Source organism: Orussus abietinus, unplaced genomic scaffold (assembly GCF_000612105.2).
Source record: "Orussus abietinus isolate OABI.00-Male unplaced genomic scaffold, Oabi_2.0 scaffold58, whole genome shotgun sequence".
Lineage (NCBI taxonomy): Eukaryota > Metazoa > Arthropoda > Insecta > Hymenoptera > Orussidae > Orussus > Orussus abietinus.
This window is the reverse complement of record NW_019394249.1, coordinates 532,003-557,546: the sequence shown is the minus strand read 5'-3', so window position 1 is coordinate 557,546 and position 25,544 is coordinate 532,003. Positions and strand designations below refer to the sequence as shown.

Below are 25,544 nucleotides of genomic sequence, written 5' to 3'. Positions count from 1 at the left end.
GCATATAAAGAGTCGATGATAACGGAATGATATATGACTCGGTGCGAATAACAGAGGCGAGCCGAACCACCCGCCATGACATTGCGAGAGGGAGAGAAGAGGGACTTTCTATGGGGATCATGATTGATCGGTCTAGAGATACTGGCTGATATTCACTTCGGGATTAAGTGAATCTACGGACACTTAATATTTTTGCTCCCATAGGCCGTCGCGTAGCCTCGATTTCCTCCCGGAAGCAAAAGGGCCGAGCGAGGACCGCTTCGACACGTTTTCGACGTCGATTTCGCGAGTCCGTTTACGCACCTTCTTTGAATCGCTTCACGGGAGAGCGTCCGAGTGGGCAAAGAAGTTACGACCGCTAAACTCTCGTTCCCGGTCCCCGTTAAAATGGGAAACTCCTCGAATGCGTCCAGTCAAGGGCGATATTGTCGCGGAAAACGTACAACGAACTCTCTCGTTAACCGTCTTTTTTAATCACCCGAGGAGATCCAAAGGAGCAGGCGAGGGGAACGCGAGAGACCCGGAAGACAGGAAACGTCGATGAAGTAAATTAATTTCGATTAAAGAAAAGGGAGAGGACTCTCGAGCTCTTAAACCAACGTTTATCCCGTGAGCGTGAAATTTAACGAACCGTTGCTTAATCATCCCCTAAGCTAATGGCGGGATAATTCAATATCGACCGTACGTAGTTATCAATTCAATTAGCCGAGAGGGCCGTAAAAAAAGTTGCGCCCTCGTTTACGCGCGATATAGCCCGGGCTCTCGGACACGGGGATTAATTTCAATGCGTTTATGGTCGTTAAATTAGCTCAGACTTTGAGGATCGATTAAACCCTCTGCCCACGTTGGTTGGCGATCGACGTCGGTGGGCTCTCTCGCCCGGTAAAAAGTCGGCAACGAGCTCGAAGCCGTTGCCGGGATCTGCCGGGATCTGCCGGGATCTGCCGAGTTCGCTTCGAGCTCCTTCACCGAGTGAAGTTACCGTTTGACGTCACGTCGCCACAGCCCACGATCCGGGTAATCGATGCCGTTTCAATTACGTTCAGGGCCAGCGGGGACGCCGTATGTACGATCTGTATAATGCATGGACGAGTTAACCCCGTCGAGTCGAGACAGACCAAGGGACCTATGAACGCGATACCGCTCGGCTAACGGAGTCGACTCGGTACCCGGCGATCGTCGGATTCGAGGGAGAAATCGATCGACCGCGCAACGGGAGGAAGAATCGGCGCGACCGAAGGAGAATCCGAAAAACCGGGCAAAGCTGCCACCGTTGCTCTCGTCCGGAGGAATGGAAGCGCGTAACGCGATCGCGATATCGCCCCGTTTCTCTCCGTTTCAGGAGCCGAGCTCAGAGATTTTAATGCCTCCCTCGTGGAGTGCCGGGGACGAAGCATCGACGGTCCAAAGTCGGAAGAGCGAAAATAAACTCGGCGGGGCCGGAAGCTTCGTCCTCCGGATTTTTCATATTTTAAGCAGCGGCTGGGCCTCCGGAAATGAGCGGGAGACATCCGGATGGGCTCGTTACTCATTCAAAACGTCCTTCCGTCGCCTCTCGCGGTTCGCCTCCGAAATCCGATGGCCTCCCGATCCGTCAAAGATATTAAATATAAAGACGTAGACGAGAACGGAGTTCTCGATCGACCTAGACTCTCCGTAGCTCCGATCCCCGGATCAACGAAACGTAGGTGCAAACGACCCTCGAAGGGTCAGAAAAGCATATCCGAGTCACGTAACCGCGACGGGGATCGGGAGCGACCGCACTTACGATTGGCTATTAAGCCGCTAATCGTTACCTGATTAAAAATGATAGGTTAAGAGCAGCCCCGGGGAATCCGGAGGGTGGCTGACCAAGTCGTAACCGAGTTTCCGTTCGAGCCCTCGAGACCCCCTTTGGAGGGTTGACCAAATTTCTGGAGTAGATAATTACGAGGGTTCTCCGCCCTGGGACGATTATCCACGGGCCGCGTGATCGGAATTTTGGGAAGTCATCCGCGCGAGTCCTTCGGGCTTTTTCGTAATCTCGGACGCGATCCGATCCCGACGAAGGGCGCCTCGCGGGGAGAGCGAACGCGCCAAATAACGAGAATTATTACACGAGTGGCCGAGTCGGGCGAGGACTCGCCCGGAACGAGCACCGGGGAGGAAAGAAGAAGTTAGGGGCCGGAGCGCCTTTTCGCTCGTATCCGCTTGTCTCCTGTATTATGACGGATGTCTCGGTTAACCACTCGCGGCACCACCGCGGGCTTCGACGTTATCCGCCTTGAGGAATAGCAGCCACTTTTGCCTTCCAACGCCACGAAATTGAGAAACACGGTTATGGCACTTGCCTCCGTCCGTCTTCCTCCTCGCGCCGCTTGCTCGAGCAACGACCTCCCCGACGCCTTTCGACGCCTCCGACGCCTCCGACGCCTCCGACGCCTCCGACGCCTCCGACGCGTTTTCGCGGCGGTTCTCGTCCGATCGCGAGCGATCAAAAAGAGTTCTGCTCCCCCTCGGCACTTCCCCGTCGGTTTCGTATCTCGCATAATTTCCGTCCCCTTCCTCGCGTCGGCAGTAATTTTTCATTCGGCCGCTCTAATCGGCGAGGTCCCCTTCCTTGGGCGGTAATGTTTAATTTTTAATCCGACTGTATTCAAATGCAGCGCATTCCCCGATCCTCCCTGGACCTTCCCGCCCCGCGCCCTCCGGTCTCCCTCGCCGCCCCCGTCGCTCCTAATGGGAATACGATTTATACCGGCGGCCTCGGCTTATTTTACATTTATGCTAAATACCGCGTACGTGCGCCTCCGTCCGCGAGTTCCTTCGGCCACTCCGCTCGGCGCTGCGCCCCCTACGTGCTCTCTCGAGATTTCGACCCTCTTGAGCCGGGGAACCGCATCTACGAGCGCTCTCGCGAGACGCCGAGACCGTGGCTCGATCGTCGGACCGATCGACGACTTTCGACTCGAGAAACGAAGGAGAAGGAAGCAACGGTCCGAGGCAAGCGGCGCCGACGCGTCGATTCGAGGACTCGTTAAAAGGGGCAAATCTGGTGGCGAGAATCGATCGGGGAGGCGAGCGCGAGGCGGCTGGTCCGGGTTAATTTCCATGGGTATTCCTCACGGTAAGACAGACGAATGCGTTCTGGTCAGTTGGGGAGGGACTGGCCTCGCTACGAGAGATTTACAAGTTTAGTTACCGACGATCACCCCCCCGGGATTCCCCTGATGGCCCGGAAGAGGAGAACTCGGACGGAGGGTGCGTCGCGAACGATATGAAGCCCTCGAGAGCTTTTTGCGGCACCTCTTCCGTCGACTTCGTCCTTCGCATCGACCGACTCCGCGTCGCGCGTCGCGATCCGCTCCGTTTCGGTGGCCGAGCGTTCTCGGTCGGCTCGACGATTCCGATCGAAACGAGGCCGCGTCGAGCCATTCGCGAAAAGAGAATTCCCCGTTCGTCTATTTCTCCCCGATTCGGCCGGAACGGCGACTACAAATCTTTCCCGTTTCCTAACCGTAACGGATAGCGAGCGGCTACGGTGTCATTTTTTCCCTCGCTTATGAATGACCGGCCGCGGATAAGCCCTGCGGAATATATCGCCGCGGGACCTCGTGAGTTCCCCGCTCCTCCTTCCGCCGCCCCTTTCCTTCCCTGGGGCTTGCGACCGGGCATTTGTTTGAATTATTTTATATCCTCCACTTTTTTATTATCAACACCGGCCATCTTCTTTGCCGGAGCGAAACCCGAGGGGCCGCGTGGTTCGAGAAACGCACTAATTCGATTCCCCCGAGCGTTCGTTGGCGGACGATTCGAAGAGACGAACGAATAGTTGGCTTCGAGGGGAATAAACGTCGGGGGACCGTGTTTAACGCCGCGTTTACGCCCCGCAAACTCGTCGGTCCGTATAACTATTACTTTTACCCGCGTTATTTACGCGGCATCGTTTGCTGGGACGAAAATTCACGACGCCGTTACCTCGGCGCGTATCGCGGCGTTGATGGAAGGAAATCGAACGGCGAGTCGTTGGTTGGAAATGGATAGGGCGCGGATCGGTAAGAGCTCGCTGCCGGAGGTCTTTCCCTCCCTTTGGAAAATGGCGCTCGTTCGAGCGCGAATCGCGCCGTTTGGCGGCCAAAACCGCGTCGCATAATGGGAAAATTTGCGTAAACGGTGGGGTCATTAAACGTCCCACCGGCGTCCCTTGCCGGGATGCGCGGCGGGCGGCCGGTGGAACGGGGCTATAACTCGCGCTAATACCGACCTAACCGTGCACCCATGATTATAACGGGGCCAATTAGTCAAGTCGGCTTAGGTCGGCGGACCCGCCGCCGGATATAGGGCCCGCGACGTCCGGACCGCGATCTCGCGCCTCCGCCAAAGCAAGTTTAGTCATTATTTAGCCAAATTGCCAGACAGTTGGCACCGCGCTGCAACATGTGGCAGCCGGTTGCGCCCGGGAAAAATCTCGGAATTAATGCTCCCTATTAATTATCTTTACGAGCCCCGATTGTCCCCGACTATTTGGATTCGTCGGGGAGCGCCTTCCTTCGGCCGCTCGCGATCCGCTCGCGATCCGCTCGCGATCCGCTCGCGACCCGCGTGGCGGGAAAAGGGACGCGAGGCGGACGGAAAAGGGCGAAGCCCGATGTTTTTCCGAGCCTCGCCGGATCCGTGCCGCCGCCGTAGGCGGTCACGCCGGCGAAACGAACACGGAACGTGTATCGGATATTTAATTAATTCCGCGTCTCGTGCAAATGAAACGGAAAAATATAATACGATCCGACGTGCGCTTTAAAAAAAGCCACCGAACTTGCGGGGGGAGGCGAGATCCCGGCGGTAACGTCGCCGTCCGGCGGATTCCATTTGTTTTCCCACCGACCGAAGGCCGGCCTCGATTGTTTTCGTTGGCGGCGTTACCGATCCCGTGCTCTCGGAAAGCCCGTTACACCTGTCAAAACCGCGGTAATTAGATTTCGTCCGCTCGACTTCCGAAAAAGAGCGGCCGGCGGGATTCGAGCGGCGCTCGTCGCGGAGGCGAAAGAACGAGCGGGACGGGTCGGCCGACGGAACGTAAATCCGCGATCCGCTCGAATCGCGGACGAAGGAAGGGCCCGAGGAAAAGGCGAGAGAGGCGAGAGAGGCCGACTCGTCGGGAAAAAGGAAGCGCTCGCGAGTCCCGAAGGGGAAAGCGATAACCGACATTTCCGTTTCGAGTCCCAATTGACGTCCCTTGATAGCCGCGGAACGAGAGACTCAAAGGTGGCATCTGGACGAGGGGTAGAAACGAGCGGGGGCCCGGATTTGGATTTGAAGGGAGGAAGGGGATGGTTGAGCAATTAGCGAGCCGTCACTGGCACAGTGGCTGACAAGGGCCATACCGCGATAGCGAGCGGCGCCGCTCCCGAGCATACGTGTGCCTTACTCGGCCCGAGATCGCGCTATCGCTAATTAGAATATCCACCGGCTCGGCTGCGGCCGCGCCACCGCTGCCATTTCGACTCGTTCCGGGGCCGTTCAAAGGACGCCGCTCCCCGAATTCCGTCCCGGCCGACTACTTTCGAGTCCGAGAAGAGCGCTCGACCGATCCGACCGACGGAACCGCGGTCGGCCGACAAGTGCCAGGCTCGCGGAACCGCGATCGCCGACGAAAACGGGTGCGCCGGGCGCCGGGCGCCGGTGGGAACCAAATGCAATTATAATTTTAATTTCGAAGGTATCCAATAAAGGGTCGGAACCGGCACCCTCCCTTCGCCCCCGCGGACGTCGTCGGTCCGCGTCGACTAATTAGTAATTACGGCTCGACTCGTCCGGACCGCGGAACCGCGGCGGATGCCCCGGCCTGCATCGGCCCGCCTTCCCTTGCTCGTCGACGTCGGGGCTCCCGTTGTCCTCGAGCTCCCTCGAGCTCCCCCGAGCCGGGAAGTCCGGAGCCGAAAGGCGCGGAAAAACGAAAGCGACCGTCCGGAAGCAATAATTGAAATTAGCGAGGACGATCGGGGCCGGCTGCCGGCCGTATCGGTAACAGCCGAAATTGAACGTTACCGAGGGAGCGTGAATAATTAACTTAGCGCAAACCTCTTTTCATCCCTCCGTCCATTTCTGGCACCCGAACCCGAACGGACGGTTCGTCTCTTCCCTCCTCCTCTCCCCCGTCCGTCCCACGCCGTCGGTTAATCCCGCGTCCTGCCGTTCCGGTCAATTTGCGGCCGAGTCGAGGCCGACACTCGCGATTCAATTATACCAACAACGAAATTTACTCGGGATCAAATGGGAAGAGCTAAAAATCAATCGTTGCCATCTATCGGAGCTTAATGGACGATCCGCGTGCCGCTCCCAACGGCTGCGTTATCCCGGCCGCGTCCAACGGATGTAACCATCCGGTGTTTACGCGCTAATTCGGCCTCGGCGGTCCTCGATCGCGGATCGATCGCGAATCGAGGGCCGACCGTCGCGGAGGCCTCGCGCCCTCGGCGGCCCTCTTCCGCGATCGGAATCGGGCCGGTCGACGGAATCCTTGCCGGGGAGGGCTTTGCCATCGACGGCGATGTTTTCGAGGGGCGAAAGGCGGCCGGGCCGAGGGTGGGAATTTTAAACAGTCCCTCGCGACTCGATCCCACTGCGGCGGGGGCGGTCCGGCCCAGCGAGGCTGAGCGTGCAATGATTGATGCGGGGGCCGGGGGGTGCGGATCGGCGGGCGAGGGCGGGGGTGAAATTTAATTAACGTAAATGCCGCCGCCACGGCCGGCGTTACACCCCGTGTGTGGCGATCGCTCATACGCAACCCTCTCCGCGCTCCGCACCCCCTGGAAACCCACCCTGCCGCCCACCCTGGTCCAGGTTATTAAACACTCTCACCGCATCGAAAGGGGTAAAAGGCCCGGGGGAGCCGAGATTCGGCCGAGTTTCTCGCGGGCTGATTGCCGTCGTCCGGATGATCGATCGACGCCTCGATCCTCCTTCCTGCTTCCTCCTTCCTCCTTCCTCCTTTCTCCTTTCTCCTTTCTTCTTCCGTGCGCGGTCCGAGATCGACCCTCTCGGGGTCTCTCGGCAGCCGACCCTCGATTACGGCTGCGCGTAAAAAGCGCGATCGACGGCCAAGACGGGACGTCTTTCCATCGTTTAACGAGTCTGCGGGGGGGGGCACTACACGCGGAGGCAACCTCTCCGCGCGATGAGTTTGTCGAACACGGTTTTCGTTTCGGTACATCGCACGTCGGGGGGGAGAGAAGGTGTTTGCACGATATTATATTCCAAACACCTGTTAAGGGGGTGTATATATATATATATCATTAAACGGCTATTTCAGCCCTATGAGTGTCGGACAACTCGGTTACCCTTAACCCAACAGTGCCCCCGCACTCCTGGTTCCTCGAGGAGGCGGCACTTCCCTTCCCCCGAGGTGCAGAGCAAACGGAGTCGGATGCGAATGAAATCTCGATTAAAACTTGCTGGGACGGGGCACGAGTTCCAAAATCGACGAACCTTCGCCTCCTCCGACGGTCTCCACCCCCAAAGTCGAATGGGCTCGGAGCAAAGTCGGAGAAGAGGACTCTCTTTTTCTTCGTCCCGGCGACAGCCATCGCGCTCTTACGATCGACTTTGCGAAACGATTCCATAATCCCTCGAACTTAATTAGGAGCGAGCCCGACCAAAGCGGGGAACTCGAATTAACTCGGCTACAAACAAGAACAATATCTCGCTCCGAAGTCGGAGGAACCTCGTTATACCCCCCGGTCCTCGGAGGTCGCGGGGGAGGAGAGCCAGAGGAAAGGAACGGCGTGCGGAGGCTCGGCCAACGTAATCGCTTGTAAAAATCTAATAAAGGATCAAAGTCTCGAACCGAGGGGCGAAACGGATATTATTCGGGAAGCGGGGGAAAAAAGGGCGGAAGAGACGCCGGCGAAAGCGACGAGTTTATCGAGTCGAGTCCGAGGACGACTTCGCCTCCTCCGCCGTCGCGCGGTCTTCGGGTTAATTCGAGTCGAACGTCGGTCGCGGGGTCGTCGGCGAATCGAGTACCTAAATTTTTGCAAAGGTGAAACGTTTCGCTGCCGACCGTCTTTCGTTTGAATGCTTTCGAAGGAACGTCGCATCGATTGCGTCGCTTTTCTGCGCGAGTAAACGTCGACGGCGTTCCGCGAAGGAAAGACGAGGCCCCGACGTACCGAGAGTCACCGACAGGACCGGAAGGCGAGCTCGATCGGAGCCCCCGCGTATCCGGAGGAACTCAGACGAATATTCTTCATATTTGCCTATCAAAGGTATCGCTTTGTGACCTTATATCAAATCAGAGGATGATAGGATGTCAATACGACGTACCTCCGGGCGGTGGTGCTCTTGGAAATTTATCCCGAGGAGTCGACTAACCCACCTCGCCTTTCGAACGTTTACGCAAACCGCGTGGACGGAGGCAACGTCGCGTTTTTTCTTTTCCCGCTGTAACTCGAACGCCGAGTCGCAATTTTGGATCGATTACTTTTCGTGGAAAATAAAGTAACGCCGTTTGCCCCGGAGTTTACCGAACGACACGATGCGCTCGACCATGCTACTCTCCGTTCCAATTTCCCCGCGTAACTCTCCAAATAAATAGTTTTCGCTTTATGCAAAGACTGTCAGGGACCTCGGACCTTGTTATTGGGATCGGTATAGTTTGCAAACGCGAAGGGGGGGGGGGGAAGAGAGGGAACAAATCAAATTCACCGGCACATTTCGAACTTCCGCGCAATAACCGTGAGGTAAAAAAATGAAGGAAAAAAATTTGAAGGCTATGGAAGGGTGATAACAAAATCAATCGGTGGCAAAATGAAAAAGCGAAAGGGGGAAGGAGACTCTTTCGTCCGGTCCGTTTCGAATCCCGGCCGATTCGCGTAGGCGGTGGAAACTATAACGGAAATCAACTCGAACGAAGTCGGTCGGAATTAATGAATGGAATCAAATCAGTCCCGTTTGTTGATTCGCCATCGAAAGGGGGTTTCGAGTGGAAGGGCTCGGGCAGGGATGGAGATGGGCAGGGATAGTCGGTTGCACATTCCGCTCGATATCGTGCACACACATCGGGAGCGGCCCGTTATTACGTTCGAGTGCTATTAAGACTTCTAATTAATTCGATATCGCCATGTCGGCCGCGCGATGGCCGCTTCGTAATTGTGCGCGAGGAAACGGTAATCGTTTCTAGCCGTCGGAATTATTTTCCGTTCGAGCCTGTACGCGACGATCGATCGACGATCGATCGACGATGGATCGAGGATGGATCGACGATCGATCGACGATAGGCGAATTCGGGCACGGCACGGCGCGGTCGGTTGCAGCCGTTCCGAAAGAGCGTCCGGCATCCGATCGATTCCGATCGGGTAGCCGGTTCGTCTCCTCGTCTAGCGCAAGGAGATAAACGTTGCTTTCGATTCGACGGCGATCGATTTCGATCGTCCGTTCCGTCGACGGAGCGGGCCTCGAAATCGGGCCATGCGCGCGTCGGTAAATCGCCGGGCGGAATCGTTGGCGGAATCGTTGGCGGATTCGAAACTCCCGAAGGGTGACCGAGGACGGAGGGACGCGCGTCGATAATGCATTTCCTCTGGCAGAAATCGATAAGGGTCTTATCTCGTTTATTACCCCCGATTCCTTCCTCGAAGAAACCACCCCGCCTCGTTCATCGGTTATTTTACAACCTCTCAGATAGGGGCGAGTAACGTCTTTGTTTTCACCACAACATTCCCTGCCCCGCCAGAGCCGAACCCATCGACGGGTGCAGCGGGGGCGGGGGATAGTTACAGATAAGAAACCGCTTCGTGTTTTCCGATCTCCTTTACGGCCCCGTCCTCGGCCGGCCGGCCCCGATTGAATTTGTATCGCCGGGAAGGCCACCGAATCGGATTCTTAGGGTTCGACCCGACGTTTTCCAAAAGGCGGTCGTTCGCGGCCTACGCTCTCGTCGAGGAAACTGGGCCGATTCGTCCCGAAGTACCGGGAGGGTCAGCCGTCGTCCGAGGGGGGAAGAAGGGTTCGCCGAGTGTGCCTAGTTGTTAGCGAGCATGAAGCGGTCGGGGTAGGTTAGATAAGCCGTGGGCATAAACGTCCGCAGATAAGGGCAGTTTGCACCCCCGTTGTGGACAGTTAGCCTTAAATGAGTCGGGGGATAAGGAGAAGAATGCGCCCGGCTTTTGTGCCCGACTCGCTTGGCCCGGTTCGAAATCGTTATCACCGACGAAAGCGAAACCGCTTCGAGCGACATTCGCGCCAAGAACGTTGTAGAAACGGAACTTGGACTTTTCTCATTTTTTTTTTTTCTTCGATACATAGCGATTTTCGACGTCCAAAGGGCCGAAAGGCGATTTCGATTCCGTCGGCAAGGAACGGAAGCAATTTTTGTCAACCGACTCACGCGTCGAAGGAAAGTTTCGAGTCGCCCTCGATGAAGTCCGAGACGGCAGAGGGGACTTCTCCGGAGAATTACCGTTCCCTGAGAAGTGGGCGAGACGCGACCGATTTTAATAAGCTGCCCAGGGAGTCGAACGTTCGAAGACGACGACGGATGCACGCGCCACTTCGGAAACTCGAGCACTCGGGTTAAGCCGAAAAAGAGCGAAGCACCTGGGAAAAACGAGGGGCGGTGGCGAGCGGCGGGAGAAATAACGGAACGCCGGGAAGTTCACGGGCAATCTCGAGGGAAGGTAAATCTCTGGAACGACCAGCGGATATTTTTTCAGACCGGGATCCCGAAAAAATTCTGTCTCGCCGTTCTAAATTCCCGGTTATCTAGAGGATTTCGACAGTAATGTGCTGGCGTATTATGTAGGAGCGTCCCGCGTCCTCGGGTCCCGATCCGTCCACCCACCCCTTTTATACGTGTGGCAAGCCACGGCCACCGGTGTCGTTTAGCGTCAGATAGCGGAAACGTACGAGGGTACCGGGTGAAACAACCCTTATCTTAAGGGTAGATGCTCAATGGTCGCGCCGCCGTCCCGATCGGGATTCTTCGATTTTCTTCCCGCGACTTCGACGAGTCCTGCCCCGAGTATCGACGTTCCGTCTCTCGATGCGCGCGGCCGCGATTTCGAAAACGGTCCTTCTCGATTCCGGGACACTCGGCGTGCCCGTCGATGTACGTACGGGTTCAGAGGTGAGAGGTCCGAGCGACGTTTAAAGTCACCCGCGTTGATCGAGGAACGATTCCATAGGGCGCCGAGGGCGGATGGAGAGGCGCGCGGGTACAGGGCGCGGAAGTGCCGCGGGGTAGGTGCTCGCGGTAAATCTAATAACGTTCTAACGTCGTTACCTCCACAATCCCTCGCCCTATCTCGCCCAAGTTAAGTCGTAAGTTCTCGAAGCCTGCTCTCGACACCGCCATGCTAGCAATTTCTAAACGCATGGCCCAAAGTACCCGCCAAACGAATTTCCCGCATTTTCCCGCATTTTCCCGCCGCCCCTGGTCGAACGGGAGTCGAGTCGAGGCGACGCATCGCGCCGATCGAGACGTTCGCGATGAGAGAGCGTCCGCGGCGAACGGAGAAGAAGGAAGAAGGCTCGGTTACCGCGGAAACGTAGCGTTTCTCGCGTACTTTGTTCGAAACTCTTTACCCTCGTTACAGGCCCGTAGGTATATGTCACGAAGCAAGGTAAGCGGCCTCCACTCCGCCCTCCACTCCGACCTCCTCTCTTGCAGTCACCCGGGGGTGTTCTGCAAACTATGCTCGCGAAAAGTTCAACACAACTTCATAACATCGGGAGCCGAGGGGGCCTTGGGTCGGGGAGGCCGGGGTGGTTCCAGCGGAGAATTAGGGGGTGAGAAAGGACCGGCACGGCCGGGGATCAAGGCCTAGAGCGGGAGATGCGGTGGGGCAAATTTGTTCTAGCGTGAGCTTACATGGGTTACGTTGGGTACATAGGTGTCTGGGGGTAGTTAACCGTATATCTACCCCGCCAGAAGGCCCGGCCTGGCATGCAAGTTGAGTCGTCCTCTATAATGCAGATAAGAAGTTGAACGCAGCCGCGAGTCGAAACTCTGGGGAAGCTGCCGGATATTTGCCAAATTTGAGAAAGATATCCGCTCCGCGCGGAATATACCGTTAAATATGCCCGCGCCGCGGTTGGACTCGCGTCTTCGACGGATCCTCCTCGAAGGCAGGACGAGAGAAGAGGGAGGTCGAATCGTCGATCGCGGAATCGGCCCTCGGATCGCGTTAGTGGGCGAATCGCCCTGGCGTGCGGGTTAATAATTACCCCCCCGGCCCCCGACCCGTCCACTCGCGGATCCTCGCGGCCCTCGTTGGGCACCCAGATAAAAATCAGTAATTAGCCGGGACCATTATGGCGGCCGTTTGAAAAATTAGCGAGTCGCGGGGGTAACCGCCCCTCTGGGCATAATCCCGACCCGGCGGTACGTTCCCGCTCCCGCTCCCGCTCCCGATGCACATCCAGCCTGTCTCTGATTTATACGGGTTTGCTATTAATTACCCACCCTCCCGCACCGCACCGGTGACCCACCCGCACCCCCGCTCGACCCGTGCCCGTTTCCGTTCCCGTTCCCGCTCCCGTTCCCGTGCCACCCCTCGATCAAACGGCCAGCGTGTTTACAGGCTCCGTATACTTAGGTGTTTGCCTCGCGAAATAATTCACGCGGCGCACGGCAATGGCCGCCACTGCCGTTACCCCACAATCGGGATATTTGCGTCCGTTTTATCGACGCCCGAAGGGGTTCCCGTCGGGACCGGCCGGGCGATCGAGCGAGAAGACGGTTCCTTCCTCCGACAGGGGCGGAATCGACGCGGCAAAGGCAACGCGGAGCAACTCCGGAGGCCACCGCGCCCCGGCGGAAAAACCTCGAGGAACGGCGCGATTCAATTAAATGCCTCGGAGTAATTGCGAGGAAAGCGCGTCGATTTGGTTGCGCCTGTTTAGCCCGATTTTTGGGGGCACGCAATTTCACGGCGGAATGCGGGAGTTGCGGGACGCAACGCGGAATTCGCGCTGCCGGCCGCAGAGCTTCCGAAATGGGCTTCTACACGAGTGCGGAATGTTTACGGGTCGTTCGTTGAAAATTTTGCGCACGAGCTGCCGGAGCGACGCGTGCGCGGACGTCAACGTCGCGCGTCCAGGGCCGTCGAAGGGTCGCGTCGCGGAAAAGAAGTCGCGAGCCGGGGATACGGGAGCTCGAAGGGGGCGCAGCGAGGGAGGGTGGAACGAGTCCCGATCCGCATTGCTCGGATGCTGCGAGTGCATCCCGGCGCGCGTCGGCCCGCCTGCAAGTAACGTGTGCTAGACATGGTTAGACTGGCATCTGACCGCAGCCTCTCAACCTCATTGCTGCCATGCTCGGCCCGGCTTTCGGCCCGCCCCCGCCCCTCGCGAGCCCCGACCTCCCTTAGCCTTCGCTAAGGCCGGAGAGACATTCAAGACATAACCGAGAGGGGAGATATGCGCGGCCGATCGTCGATGCCACCCGGGGCCCCGGGGGCCCCGGAGGCCTCGCGCTCCGATGCCGGCCGCCGCCCCTCTCCTTCGGGGCCAAGACGCCTTTCCGGCCAAGAGGGGCGCGGCAGAGGTTCCTCGACATCAAACGAAATTTGACGAGCCCTTCGACCTCGGGCGTACCTCGAGGAGCAATATTCCCGGCCACGGTCCGGCGATCCCTTTCTCGGCCCCCGTCCTCTCGCGACGAGTCGAGGGGTCGAGGGGTCGAGGGGTCGAGGGGTCGCGGAGTCGGGGCAGATTTTGAAAAGTCGGAGCCGGGGCGAGGGCTCGCGACGCGGACCCGCGGACGGGGTGATACCGGCGGGCATTCGACCGGCATTCCCGACACCAAAATTGCATACCTTCGTATGGGTGCGCCCGTAGTGCCGCTGCCCGGGGGTGGGTCGGGGTGAAACAAACGAGTAGGGTAGTTCGAGCTCCACCGGGGCTCGGAAGCGTAATCGCCCCTGCACCCCTTGGCCCGTCCTCCCCCGCCGCGCTATTTATTGCTCGCACTCGGCCGGTTCACAAGGTAAATATGTTTCACCTATGGCTGACGCGAGCCGAGATCCGATGCCCCGAAAATTCCTCGCGAGTGGGACCGAGTCTTCGAGGAAGGATCCCCGACTCTCGCGGAACGCCGTCGGAACGAGGCGGGTTTTCCGTATCGACGCTGGGTCGACGAGTCGCAAAATCGTTTGTTTCGATCGGCCGAGCGAGGGGCCCGTTTGATTTCGTCCGGACGAGGTCGTCGCCGGAGGACGTCTCGAATATCGAAGCACTTTCGCCCGAGACCGCGCTTCCGATAAAATTAAAGAACGAATTCCTCTTTCACCCGGCGCCATCCCGATTCCAGGACGCGACGCGACGACCCAAATCGGTATAACGGATAATTTTCGGAAGCTCGACGATTGCGGCGCGAAGGGGAAAACGGTCGGCAGAGGGATGAAGAAAAAAGGGAGGCACTTTAAAGCTCTCGAAAAGCAGCGAACGAAGCGACCCCTCGAGACCCGGGACGCGCCTACCTCCCATTTAATCCGGAAGCGCCTACAGCCCTACTTACGCAGGACACGCCACTTCTAATAAAGTTCCACGGATCGAGGGCTTGCGAGCGCCGCGTCTAAGGGCTGGGGTGGCCCCGCCACCGGCAGGAGGGAGGGGACGAGCTTCGAGAGATAAAAGAAGGACCAACTGTTGAATATCGGCCATCCTCGCGATAAATGCGTCTCACGGAAGTCGAGTCGTCGTCGATCGGCTGCCGATTTAAAAGTTCGATCGGATATGCCGGGTCGGATGCAACGAACCTACCGCGACAAATTCCAACGAGGACCTTTTTGAACTCGCCGCTCGAAATCGTTTAAAAGTCAGGAGCGCGTGAAAGATTCGCCGCGAAAAAATCGTTTCCGCGAATTCGGCACCGGCGATAATTACTTGGCGACGCGAGACGACGTCTCGAATTACCGTGCCCGAGCGAGTCTTGTCGCGTTCCCCGTCTTCGTTCCGTCCGAAAAACCGTCATCAAAGGTGTACTCACGGGGCAGAAGGATGCGAAGTCATCGGTTCCCGTCGTCCTGGGAGTCCGCGCCGGGAGCTGGCCGATTCCTCGGTCCTCGAGAGCGGTCGGGTCGGGTCGGTCGCACGTGCGGCCCGGTCGCGTGGCACGTGGTGTTTGGCGGGCGGCTCGGCCCGCGGACTGCCGCAGCGGAGCTTTCGGAGCTTGCAGACACCGATTGGCCGACAGGCGGTACCTGCGCACGCTACTGGGCGGGTTCCGAGCTCGCGGGCCGGAGCAAGCTCGGGGTGATGATAGGGCGCCCCCGTCGGGGGGCACGACTCGGGGGTGGCTACCTTCCGAAGACGGCCGGTCCCTCCTTCCTTCCCCACTCCCGCCCGGCCGAGTCTCTTTTTGCCCACCTTTTGAGCGTCCTCTCGCCGCCGGGGCCTTTCCTCCCCCTTCCCTCCCCCAACCCTGGCCCCGACGCGCGGATAAACAAAGGCGCGCATTCCGGAGAATCGCGAGTCGCGCGATCGTTCCATCGGCCTGGGGTCGGACGAGTAAACACGCCAGGAACAAAGCGACGCCGATACGCGATCGGAACGCTCTCGAGGACGGGACGAGAGGACTCGTTTGATTTGCAGGTATCTTTTAGTCATATTTCCGTTTCTTCCGGAGTCGCGAATTTCTCGTCGAGGTCCCGAATTGGAATAACGCTTCCTTTAAAATTGTCGCGTGCCAACCATTTCCCGAATATTATCGATCGTTCCAGAAGCTCGGGCGCTCCCGCGATCGCGGTGTCCTCTTCGACGCGGTTAGGTGCACGGATGTCACCCTTCGTCCGATGCAACGACGCCCAAAGATGAGACGATTCGTTGCTTCCGTAAGTACCCACTTCCATTTTGACGTAATCCGGAGGAACGGCGCCGATTGCTCGATCGTTCCGGACGATGAAAGGTTCGTCGCGGAGTTTTCGGCAGGAATGGGATAAAAATCGAGAACGGAAAGGAGGAAAGATGCGCGATCGGTTGACTCAAATAGAAGGGACATAAATAAGACGGCGCCTCCGATAGGTTGTCCGACGTTCCGCGTGATAAATGACGCGATCCGTCAGAGTCAATTTTACAATGGTTTCGTCGAATATCATTAATCGAATCTACAATATGTGGCGGAGGTGGTAGTGGGCGTCGCGACTCGTAGGACCAGAGATAGATATTCGCATTTATAATCAGCCGACATTGCACAATTGCAATTAACCTGGAATCCATTTCCATTATCCGTCGATTCGTATCCGATCTCGAGCGCGGGTGGTCGGGGGGAAAAGTATGAAATTTTCGGAATATCCGAGAGCTCATGTAAAATTATACACTCGAGTCCCTCTGCCGGACTAATTTGATGGCGCGACGATATAAGCGGAATTAAATCGTTTCGAACGTTGCCTGGGTCAAAGTTAACAAGCGGATTAAAATCGTTGTTATATCAACAGGCGGCTCTATAACTCTCAAAAGAACGATACATTTTTGATAATACGTTTTCAAGGACGCGCGCTCGGTTTGCCCGGCTCGGAATTTCGGTGCTCCTCTCGTTTCGCGTTTTGACGCTTTACGAAATATTTCGAGCGGCTCTCGTTAAACGACTCGTCGGCAGATTTTCGCGCAAACCGAGCTCGGGGGCGGAACGACCGACCCGAACCGGGACCGATCTCTCGACGTCGATGGAACCGATTCTTCGGCGAGGGAAGGGACTGGGTAGAACGGCATTTTAACGAGGATCCGATCGCGCGTCGGTATCAACCGTCCCCTTGACCGGGCCGTTCCTCGATCCGTCGATTCGATTCCGCAAACGAGAGAGTTTCGCCTGGCAAAAACTGTCCGCGAATCGGCGCGGCGCGCATCCGGCCTCCCTGCCAATAGATTCCCGTTCGGACGGGACATGTATATTAGATACCCAATTCCAGCGGTAATCCCGCCATAAATATCTTTGAATTATATTTTCCACCGTGCCGGACACCCCGGACGATTTGTTTTGGAAGGGGCTATTTAGCCGTTAATCGCTCAATTAAATTGGATCGCCGAAATTAGCTTTAATCCTAGCGACCCTCGGGCTCGAGCCGGACGCGATTTACCGCGCGCGCCTGCGCCGCCGCCCCGAGTCGAAATCCTCTCGACGCGGCCGCGACGTCGGGACGCTCGCCGATCTCCGTCGAGGCGGCCGATCGCGTCGAGTCGGGTCGAGTCGGGTCGAGTCGGGTCGAGTCGAGTCGCGGCGGGGGTAGCGAATGCGGAATTAATTTTAACCACCCGGTACACGTTCCGTAACGCAAGGGTAATTTTGATCCGGAGTTAGTGTCCAGCGGGCAGCGTCCCGGCGGTGACCGGCTAGTGCTCGGCCAGATGTCGCCACAGGCGTGACGTCACTGGTTAACTACCCCTCGCCCTACGCCCGACGACGCCGCCGCCACCGCCGCCACCGCCGCCGCTGTGTACGGGATGATTCTGATTAATTACCGATAGTTACACAAGCTGACGCCACTCCGTGGATATTCCCGCCTCGCGAGGGACGCCGTCATCGGCGCGGCCGATATTCCACTTTTTTATCGGCCGCGCCGTTTTCTCCCCTCGGCGGGGGTAGGCATCGGTCCGTCCGGTCGATCGGGAAGTCGGGTCGTCGCCGCGATTTTCCGAGCGGAGGAACCGGATGCCGTCGCCACGGACTCGACCTTCCCCCGGCCAAGACGAGACGAAAATAACGGAAGCAATTTTTCGATCGGTCGCGAAGCACGCGCGGAAGTGCGAAAACGAGACGGTCGAGGTTACTCTCCGCTGGAGAGAGTCGCAGATTACGGGAGAAAAAGCGCGGAACGCGGGCCACGCTTGCGAGGCGCATCGAGCCGCGTCGATTGGCACGGCCAATATTTGGCAATTACGAAATATGAGTTTACATTTAATAATTGTGGTAAACACGGCGGGCGCTTCCGTCGGGGATGAGCGGTCGCGTGGACGGGCAAAGGGGTGGTCCGCGGATGCGAGGGGCGAGGAGCGAAACCCACCGATCGCCCGTCAATTTGCGTTTCTCCTATCGGATCGTCTCGCCGCACCTGACGCGGGCCTCCAATTTTTCGACGCCTCGTCTCTCCCGGAGATTTTACAAATTGATTTTTCGGTTCCGCACCCGGGGACGCTCCGGGATACGCGCTCGCCTCCGATTAACGTCGGCTCGCTCGATAAATGGTGGCTAGATAAAAGTTTAAAGCCGTGGTTACGAATGCCGGGCACGATCACCGAGACGTTCCAACGATTCGATCGTTTCGGCGGGGCATCCGGGGGGGCATCCGGGGGTATCGCTCGTTCCGCGAGAGCACTTCCTCGCTCGGGACCATCCGTCGAGTTATCGCCTTTGAGATATTTCATGCGCGTCCCGACGTCGTTTCGGATTGCCGAATCAACCGAACCGTAGATGAATGGATTGGGAAAATGGGACCGCTCGTCGTCTCGTTCCCCGAATTCTTGAAATTGCGGTCGAATCGAGAAAGTCCCCGGTCTTCCGGTCGAGCGACGGCCGCCCGGTCCGAAAGGCGTCACGCTCGGCGAAAAGTCGCCGCGGAGCCGCTCGGCTCCGATCGCTTCGAATTAACGTCAATCGACGATATTTGCCCGGGATTAGCGGCCGGCCGGCCGGGCAGCAATTATCCGTCTCTCTCCGGCGGGCGTCTCCGTCCAACTCCGACAAAGCGAGAGCCGTGATTCGCCGGACCGAAATTACCCGTCGTAATCGAGTCGAGTCGAGTCCTCGACTCCCCCTGACTCCCCCCCCCCGAACGATCTCTGATTTTACAAATTCAATTTATACCGAGAACCGAGAAGGCACGTCCTACCTTCCGGGGAGTCGATTCGAGTCGTCGGTTCCGGAAGCGCGCGATTCGTTTTACGTTCCGTCGTCCCGGTACCCGATCCACAGCCCGGACCGGTCATCGCGCCGATCCGTCGTCGAAGAAAAAAAAGGCGATTCGGAGACGTCGACGAGAGTCTCGGGGGAACGAGGATTTTTCCGAGTCGGGGGATATTCGAGGCACGCATGGAGATACGTTCCGAGTAATTTGAATTTTGAAGATCTCGCGGGGAGGACCGCGATCTGCCGCAGCCTGACGGCTGCGGTCGCGGGGCGGAGGCAGGATGCCGGCGAGGGGCGAGGGGCGAGGGGTGAGGAGCGAGGGGGCACGAGAGGAGCTCGAAACTGCCGCAAAGTGCCGTATACTATTAATGACGATATGATCGATATTAGCAAATATTTCCCGCGGGATGTTTACCGAGCCGTTTCGCCGATAACGTATTTGCGAGCCGTTATCGACGATGACATTTATTCAAATGTAATATCTTGTCTGGCGAAGATTACATGCGGGGGAAATGCGTCCCACCGGCAACGCGAAGCGGTTATTTTCGACGACGGAAGGACGAACGAATATTAAAAGTTTGGAGAGACCGTCGCCGATATCGGCGGACTCGAACCGACCGGACGATCTTTCCCGAAACGCGGACGGGGGAGGCTCGGGCAACGCGTAGGTCTTCGGCCGAATCGATCGTCCCTCTTTCTCTCGTAGGTGAGAAGCGTAAAGAGCGAAGAAAGGGAGAGGGGGAGGGGGCGACGTCGCGCCTTCGTCCGCTCTTTCGGGATTTCTGCGCCATTTCTTCGGGCCTTCCCTCCTCGCGGTGTCCCCCCCGCCCTCCGGTGAGAACTTGAAAAAGTTGCCAGCCACTCGACGCAAGCTGTTTCTGCGCTCGCGCCTTTCCAATTTCTTAAAGAGCCGCGACAATTTATGTGAGGCGTGTTCATAAAGTACCACCCTCTAGTCGACTCGTCCCCGCCGGCGACCCTTTGGGGTGCAACTAACCCTTGGGCTTTCGCGTGAGTTCTTAAAAGTTACTTCGAGATCGTGTTTCTCGATACTTATTAGCTTTCACCGACGCCGCCCGAAAAGCTCGGAAACTTTTGTAATATTCACCCATGTGTATGGCCAATGTGTCCACGAGCGAGAGAGGCGCGGTGCGTGAACTCTCGCACTCGACTTCGCGTCGGCCTCGAATCGTTCGCGATTCGGTCGAAAACGTGCAACCGGTAACGAGACGCACCGAAACCGTACGACCGCTCGACATCGGAAGAGCACGTTTGGTTACATAACCTATAACTGGCGGGGGTCGCGAGCGGCGACGCGAGCTGGCACTTTTCTTACCTCGAGTATTTATTCGCCGGAGACGGTTTCGATCTTCGTTGACGTAACCGCGTCGGTCGGCAAGAGGCCGCGATGCCTCGAAGAATCGCGCGAAATCGATCGGAGTCGCGAAACGCACCTCTTCCCGCCAAGATCCCGCGGAATTGATTCGGAGGGTACCGCTAGATGGTTTATGGCTTCTCCGCAACGTGGCGACACCGTTGCCTCGCCGCGGCGGAATACATTGGAAACGGCGCCAACGGAAGGTTCGGATCTCGCGACTCGACGTTTTCTCCAAGATTTGCAACGAGCGAAACGATTTCAATTTTGTCCTCGGTAAGAATACTCTCCTGCCACCGTTAGCGACCATCGACTCGGGTAACGCGGAGTGCGCGATCGAAAACGAATCGCGAGATAACCCTAAATGGGCAATTTTCCGTTACTCGTTTACTAAGAGTTTAGGGACAATTTAAAACGCTTTATCGAATATATATATCTCTGATGCGACGCCTTGGAAGAAAGGCAAAGATTTTTGTTTAAACAAGGGGAAGGCATTCCCTCGAACGAGGAGCAGAATTTTTATTCGTCCAATTTCGCTTTCCCTCGTTTTTCCTGGCCCTTTTCGCCTTTCATTGGCCGTCTCCGGCCTCGCGAATCGGCCCGAGCCAATTTCCCATTCGACTCGCTTCGAGTCGTTAATTAATCTCGAGTCGCGAATTAATCCAATTAAACGTAAGGATGTTCCGTCCGTTCCCGGGGCGACCGCTCCTCGCGGAAGAGTCCCCGCGCTGTGCTAACATTGAATAGGAAATGCGGCGATTTCCTTAAAAAATTCAGCACGTTAAAATTAATCGGGAAACTTGACAACCGACTTCCACCCCGTTCCGTGGAAATTTCTAACGTTCTCCCATTTAACTCTCGTCCCTCCCTCCCCGTTTCCCGAGGGCCTACACGGGGTGGGCGAAAACGTTCGTACCTCTCGTTCGAGTCGACTCGGCGCCCGAGTTTCGCCCAAACGTCTCGCCCGCCCCGGATTCCCCGGATTCCCCGAATCCCCCGGGTCCTCGGATCCGCGTCGATCCATCCGCGTAACTGGCGCTCTCGAAGTAAGAAAAAACGCAGCAGGGGTGGATATTTCCCTTCCCGCGCCGATGGGTCACTCACCGAGGAGGGGCGGTCAGGCGGCGGGGAGGGAAGGGGAGGGGTGAGGTTTGTACTTCTTCTTTTCCAATTAAAATTCAACGCCTGTGGACTCCCCGTGTAATTGGCCGAGATCTCTTTAAGCGAGAAAATTACCCGGAAGGGGTTGTCGAGCTCGGAAGGTTTAACCGCGGCCCGAGGAAGGCCGGGGGTCGGCGTATTGGGGGCAAAAATCCTGCCAATAAATAAATTTAAATACATGAATATCTAACCCCACCCCCTGGACCCGCGGACACCCCGACCACCGACTCGTCCTCGTCGAGCCGACCGTCACCGGGTCTTGGCTTTTGCGCATTCCGAGCCCAAAGACGCCTCATTGTGCGGTCGTTATGCAATCCGAAGGGGAGAATACCCGGTACTAATTAACGATCGCTTCTTTTTCGTTTCTCTACTTCCGTATCGGCGTCGGGACGGATGGGCGGCGAGCGAATATTTATGGAGAAAAATCCGCTGCCCGACGTAATCGCGCCCGGACGGCCGTTCCTTGCCGAGGGACGAAACAGCGGCGGATGGCCAGAACCCGGGACGCGCGCGGTCGGAAATTACGCGTCGAATGCACCTTCTCGCTCGGAATTTTCCGAAAGCCGCCCCGAACGGGAGGGCCGTCGAAAGTGGAGCGAGTGGAGGAGGAGGAGGAGGTTCGAAAATCTGGCCCCATTTGGGCCGAGGCAGTCGATCGGAGCCGCGCGCTCGATCTCTCGAATTACGTCAGAGGATTCCCTCGTCCAACCCCCCGCTGGAAGCGTTGCCGTCCACCTTACCCCCCTACCTGCCCTCCACGTAAAACCGTGTAATTAGCTATACACCCCTCGCCGGTATTACCCTGTCAGTAGTGCGGTGCACTTTAGCGAGAGGAGCGGACCGGAGAGAGGTACCGAGGGGCTGACGGTGGCTGTCGGAGGGGGGCAGGGGCATGAAGTACCCGCTAATTAATACCCCTAATTGCGTCGACCCCGACACACCACCGGCAGAGGGATGCGCTCGAGCGTGCGCGAGGGCAAGCGAATGCCCGCGGACTCGGGGAACGAGAATCGGGAGCCGCCTCCGCCAGTTCTTGGTCCGCGGGAGGCGACTCGATCGCTCGAGGGCCGATATGCTCGAAACGAACTCCTTGACGAATCGTTGACCGGGTGTTCGGGTCGATTCGATTCGTCGCCTCTCGGAGCAGGCGTATTTCCCACACGGGACGAAAGAAACGACGGCCCTCGTTCCTTTCCACCCTCTTACCTTCGAGTCCGCGTCCCTTCTCTCTTATCGACGAGGGTCCTAAGTTATGGCGCTATCGGAGCAACGTGTCGCTCTCGGCATGTTCTACAAACTTTTCGATGTCGATACGTTTCCGCGTTCGCACGCCTTTCCGGACTGCTCGACGTGCCGATCGCGGCCGTGCGGCTTCTCCGTCTACGGAAGCAGTCCGTCCGACAAGGCGTTTCATTTCGGTGAGGCGATATTATGACATAACGAAAGGAGTAGCGTATACAGTGGGCGCAATTTGCCAGGACGTAACGCGTAATGGGGGGCGGTTAACGAGCGCGGTTAACCGCTCCTCCCTCCCGGAAAACCGTGGTGTCGCCCTCTAATATATGCTCGTGTTTCGCGCTACGCTCCTGTCTGAGCATATGTTGCCAGTTAGTCCTAGTTTCGTCGTTATTTTCGTTCCCCGCTCGCGCGCCCACCGGTCATCGATTTTTTTTTTATTTACCACTTTTCTGAATCTCCCGTGAAATTTTAATTGGGAAAATGTTGGAATTCCCCCCACCCACTTTGGACGGAGAGTCGGTGGAATTTTCTTTCGAATTTTCATTGAAAAATTGCCCTGCACGCGTACAAAAAATTGCACCGAGATAATGGAGGGATGATGCAAAAAATCGTGAATATTAACGCGTTGCGCCCCCGGGGTGGCTAGGGGAAGGCCGCGACCGGCAATTCGTCCCCGCCGATACGTTTTTCCATCGTTCTCGATGCCAAATTGCTCAAGCGCTCGCGAATCGCGCGATTTTTCGGAACGACGCTCCGCTCGTCATGGACGAGAGGAAAATGGACGTTTAAAAGGAAGCAGCGGGGGTGGCTCCCCGTCCGGATGCGACGAAAGATCGTTTTCGGGAGGACCTCCGACCCTCGTATTCCGGGAATCCTTCGCGGAGCTTCGACTCGCGCAAAGTACGAAGAGCGGGGACGAGGATTTTTATTGACGGCACAATGACGAATCCCGGCCTATTCCGCTTAATGGAAAGCACGTTCGAGACAATGTTCCGTGGTTCGAGATACTCGATCTCGCGAGCCTGTATTATTAACATGTAATTGAATGGCGTAAGCTTGCACAGGGTATATTCTATTGTGCAAAGTCGCGGGTGCGCCGCGAGTTAATTAACGGCCTCTAATGAACCAGCCGCAGCGCAAGCGACGTCGGCTCGAAGTACGCCGGTCACCTCGCTCCATGAATTAAGAATTACTCCGCGTTAAACGCTCCCCCTCGAACGACCGCGGGTCCTCTTCCCGGCAAATGGACGAATCGTCGATTCGCGCCGCTTTTCGGCGACTGATTTACGATTGCGCGTCGATCCACGGCACCGCGCTCGAGGCGTCGTAATCGCGGCCGGGGAAGGCCGGAACGAGAACGGAGGCGCGGAAGAAAGTCGTTGGCAGGGAGGGCGAGAGAGACCGTCCCGGGGCAGTTTCGGATCCGGGGCGCACCGTTCGGCTAGAGTTTTATTGGCCCTTCGCCGGTGGTTAAGTCTATAAACTATTATATTTTTACGTTCGGTTTTATCGCCGTAATCCGTAGATCCTTGCCAGTTTTACCCCGCGTATTGAAAGAAACCTTGTCGTCGCCGGGAGGAAATAAGGGCTGTAAACGGAATCATTCGCGATGATAAATTCCCGAGCGGTAACCGAGTGGACGGTGAAGCTCGAAGAACGGGAACGATTAAATTTTACGTTATTACGAACGATAAAACTACTCCAACGGGAGGCGTCGCGCGAGCGCATAATTTAACGAACCCGCTTTCGTTCTCGAGCGCGAAGACCGCAGGGCGGGCGTTCCTTCGAGAGGACGATCGACGGCACTTTGGCGAAGTCCTCCCGGGGGATCTTTCTCTCGCGCGCGCGGAACCAAAGTCTAATTGCGAAAGCGTCGCGGCCAAGTTCGGGGCTCGGTTCGGCGGGTTAACGACACCTCGTCGATCCACGCTCGGCCCCGAAATCCTCGCGAGCGCGTGACGGCCGAATCCGTTAAATGACGCTTGAAATTGGGAAAAGTCATTCGCGCGCTCTAACGAAAGCGCGAGGTCGCGCGGTTTAATCCGGGCGAAGTTAAACGTCCTCGTTCGGCCGACGAGGTGGCGCGTTCGGATGCGAGGCGGAGCGCCGCGGCCGGCAGCCCTAAGCCCAGGGAAATGAAGTAAATAGTCCGAATACCGGCCCTACTAATTAGTTGTATAAAGGACGCTTCTACTCCGTGCCTTCGAAAGCTTATATCGTTAATTAACATACCGGGGAAGGGTGCCGGCGCACCCTCGCGTTGCGAGTTCCATGGAAACCGGGACCCCGGGACTTTGTCAACGGCCGAGAGTGGCCCGATTGGCGATCCTCCTTTTCCTTTGCCCGCCGTCCTGCACCGCATCGAGGACTCCTCCTCCGTCTCGTGCGGGCCGGGCGCGGTTTATCGGGCGATCGCCGTGTTTCGAGGATTCGTTTCCGTCCGGCGTTAACTTAATCTCGGGTCGTTGAGGGCCGTTTAAGCGCGGTTTAACGCCGAGAAAAAAAAACGCTGGCCGCTATCTCGCAGCCTCCGCAACCTCCGCCGCTTCCGCGCCCGCCCCCTCTCCGGGGTCGTTTGCGCGGAATACGACGGTCCGGAGATGCGAGCCCTTTCCGAAGACGAGGTCGAGGTCCCCGAAAGACGCGCCCTCGAGGGCGGCTTCCCGGCCGACGTGAATTCGGCCCCGGACCGTCCGGCCACCGCTTTAACGTCGATGAAAGAAATACTCGGACCTTACAAAAGGGCGGGCACTTCCTCCCCTCGGGAGGATCCGCCGCGGAAAGGAGTCACGCGTCGTCCGCGACGAGCCGCGAAACGGCCGGGGGTTCCTCTGTCCGCGGCATATCAAGACGCGATTCCCGTCTCACGGATCGTCGATAAAGCGGATAACTGCCGCCATTCGGTTCCGGTTTACAGCTGGCATCCTGCCGGGCGGAGTTGCGCCCGGGTTT

General features: G+C 57.5%; 2 protein-coding genes across 3 annotated transcripts in view; one reads left to right on the top strand and one right to left on the bottom strand.

Moving 5' to 3' along the window:
* Window positions 1-15,029, bottom strand: part of LOC105698483 (LIM domain only protein 3) — a 49,579-nt gene extending 34,550 nt beyond the window's left edge. The window contains exon 1 of the mRNA XM_012422775.2: window positions 14,966-15,029. The gene's annotated coding sequence lies outside the window, so the exon portion shown is untranslated. The remainder of the gene's footprint in view (window positions 1-14,965) is intronic.
* Window positions 15,030-15,488: 459 nt separating this feature from the next.
* LOC105698534 overlaps window positions 15,489-25,544 on the top strand; it is an 87,648-nt gene continuing 77,592 nt past the window's right edge. For both annotated transcript variants that reach the window (XM_012422855.2, XM_012422853.1), the window contains exons 1-2: window positions 15,489-15,570; window positions 15,699-15,809. The gene's annotated coding sequence lies outside the window, so the exon portion shown is untranslated. The remainder of the gene's footprint in view (window positions 15,571-15,698; window positions 15,810-25,544) is intronic.